Source organism: Tinamus guttatus, unplaced genomic scaffold (assembly GCF_059628265.1).
Source record: "Tinamus guttatus ecotype Peru unplaced genomic scaffold, ASM5962826v1 Tinamus_guttatus_pri_ptg000387l, whole genome shotgun sequence".
NCBI lineage: Eukaryota > Metazoa > Chordata > Aves > Tinamiformes > Tinamidae > Tinamus > Tinamus guttatus.
This window is the reverse complement of record NW_028288921.1, coordinates 866,564-869,896: the sequence shown is the minus strand read 5'-3', so window position 1 is coordinate 869,896 and position 3,333 is coordinate 866,564.

Genomic DNA, 3,333 nt, shown 5'->3' with positions numbered 1-3,333 from the left:
CTGCACACGGGAGACGCACGCCAGGTGTGCGAGTCTTCACAGCCACCTGTGCCTCCTGTGACACGTGTGTGCTCATCAGCACACTCGCGTCCTGCATGGGCAGGACATGTGTTCTCATGCATTTGGTCATGTCACCCGTGTGTGAGACACGTGGGTGCCTGTCGTCACCCTCACGTCACCCGTGTGTGAGACACGCTGGTGCTCGTGCACATGTCCATGACTCCCGCTTGCAGCACACATGTGTGCTCGTGCGCACCCCCCTGGGGTCCCCATCTCTTCTGCTCGGATTATGGGAATGGGCACAGGCTTGCGGGCCCCCGCTCCATCCGTTGACCGCCCCATCCTCCGCAGGCTCCCTGCAGAAGCTGCGGATGGTGCGCAAGGTGGCCAAGGACCCTGACACCACCACTGCTGAGCCCCAGGTGAGACCCAAGGGGGTCCTATGGGTGGGAGAGCCGGGACTGAAGGGTTCCTTTCCCCAGGGGGGACACCAGGGGATCTGGGGGGTCCCAAGAGGTCTGCGGGGAGGGTGCCAAAGGGGCCCCTGGCACTTAAGGTCTGGGGGGTCCCATGGCTGTCACAGGGCAGAGCTGGTGGGAGTGGGTACCAATGGGGTGGATCACTGGGGCTTTTGGCGAGGGTCCCAGAGCACTGGGGGGTCCAAAGGGCACAAGGATCCTGTCCTGTGGTGCAGGCAGGGGTTGGGAAATGGTTCCGGGGGCTTCCCAAGATGCCCTATGGTGCAAGAGGGGGGTTCTGAGGGGTGTGCAGGGGCCGAGGGGCGCCCCAGGCTGCAGGCAGGGGAGTCCCAAGTGGATTCCAAGGGAGCAACATGGGGGTCACAAGGACTCGGGGGGGGGGAGTGTCCCACGGGTGCCCCAGGGTACAACATGGGGGTTTAAATGGGTCTGAGGGGATTCCAGGGTGCAACAGGAGCGTCCCCAGGGGTCTGGGGTGGGGGTTCAGTGGTGCCCTATGGTGCAACAGGGGGAGTCTCAAAGGGTCCGAAGGGACCATGGGTGCTCCAGGGTGCGCACAGGGGTTCCCAGTGGGTCTTGAGGGGCACAGTGGTACCCTAGAGCATGGGCAGGATGGACCCAAGGGGTCTGGGAGCCCCAAGGATGCCCCAGGGTGAAACAGGGGAGCCCCAAAGGGTCTGGTGGGGCCCATGGGTGCCTCAGGGTGTAGGCTGGGGGGGGTCCCAAGGGATCAGTGGTGTCCCGTGGGTCCCCCAGTTTACAGCAGAGGGATTCCAAGGGGTCTGGGGATCCCATGAGTGTCCCAGGGTCCAACATCGGGGTTCCAAGGGGTCTGGCGTCCCCATGGTGCAACACAGGGATCCCAATGGGTAATGGTGGTCCAGGATGCAGGCAGGGGGGTCCCAAGGGGTCGAAGGGTCCCATGGGTGCCTCAGGGTGCAATAGGAGGGGGGTCCCAGTGGATTGGGGGTCGGGAATGATGCCCAGGGTGCAGGCGGAGGGATCTCAGTGTGTCTGGGAGGTTCCAAGGGTGCTCAGGGTGCAAGAGTGGGTCCCAGTGGGTGTGTGTGGGGCAGGGGGGGCAGGTCACGGGTGCCCAGGGTGCAGACAGGGGGGTTAGGAGGCATCTGTAGGGGGGGGAGGGTTCCAAAGGTGCCCTGTGGTGTAAGAGGGGAATCCTAAGGGGTTTGGTGGGGTCCGATGGGTGCCCCAGGGTGCGGGCAGGGCCTTCTGAAGGGTCTATGGGGGTTCCATGAGTGCCCCAGGGTGCAGCAGGGGAGTCCCAAAGGGTCTGAGGAATCAAGGGAGTCCCAGGGTACCTGCCTGGGGGGTCCCAATGGGTCTGGAGGGCAACGAGGGTGTCTCAGGGTGCAGGCCTGCGGGTCACAAGGGGACTGCAGCTGGGCGAGGGGGGCAAAGGTGCCCTGCGCTGCAACAGGGGGTCCCGAAGGATCTGGTGGAGTCCCCTGGGTGGCCCAGGGTGCAGGCAGCAGTTTGCAAGGGGCTGGGGATCCCCAGAGTGCCCTGTGGTGCCATAGGGGCTCTCAATGGATCTGGAGGTCCCATGGGTGCCCCAGGGTGCAGGTGGGGGTACCAAGAAGTCTGGGGGAGGCCAAGGGTTCCCCAAGGTGCAACAGGGGGATCCCACTGGGTCTGTGGGGTTCCCAGGCTGCTTCAGGATGCAGGCAGGGTGGTCCCAAGGCATCTGGGGCTCCAGTGATTACCCTGAGGTGCAGGCAAAGGGATCCCAATGGGTCTGGAGGGGATCCCCTAAGTGCCCTATGGTGCAGCTGGGGGTTCCAGTGGGTCTGGAGAGCTGCCAGGGGCTCCTGGGGCAGGAGGGAAACTCCATGGAGTGGCTGGGGCTCCAGGGGGAAGGGGGCCCTGCCCCCCTGCACTGCTGGGTGCCTCCTGGTGACACCGAGCCCGGCACAGGGCTCCCCGCGGGTGCTGCGCTCCAAGGAGCTGGAGGGGGCCGTGGGGCCCAGCGCCCCCCCCGTGCCGGAGCTGCAGCTGGAGACGGGGCCCGCGGCCCCGCGAGCCCCCACACAGGTGCCCCCGCGCGCGGCGCCCCTCGCCCTGCGGCCCCCGGCACCCAGTGCCCCTGGGGCGCTGCCACCGGGACCTGCCACCCTGGGGGTCCCAGCACGAGGAGCCCTCGCTGTGGGGCCACCTGCACCAGGAGCCCTCCCTGCTGGGTCCCAACCAGCTGGACCCGTCACCTTTGGGCCCTCAACCCCAGGACCCCTCATTCAGGGACACTTCCCATCAGGGCACCCCGACCTCGGGCTCCCAAACCCAGACCCTTTCATCCCTAAAACTTCAGCCCATGTTTCCATCTTTAGAGGACCCCCACCCACAAGACCCCCCACCCAAGGCCAATGGCCCAGGGACAGTTCATCAATGGGAAGAAGTCTGCAGGATCCCTCACCCGCCTGCTCTGACCATCAGGCTACTTCAGTCCCAGAGGACCATCCATGGGCCCGGCCCTCCCAGGACCACTTCACCCATGGACCCCCATTCCCAGGACCCCATCGACCCCCACCTATGCAACCCATCATCCGTGGGCCCTGGTACACTGGACCCTAATTTCCAGACCCGCCCCCGCCCCCAGCTCCTTCCCCCATGAATCCCCAACTCTCAGACCTGTCACCTGTAGGCCTTGCTTCCCTGCACCCTTCTTCCATAGTGCCCCCTGCCCTGGACCCTTCACCCATGGGCCCCCACTGCCAGCAATCATCCCCCATGGACCCCAGACCCGAGGCCCCACAACTGGTGTCCCCCAATCTGCAGGACCCGTCTCCTGTGGGCGCAAAACAGTAGCACCCATCACCAAGGGTCCCCATCAGCAGCC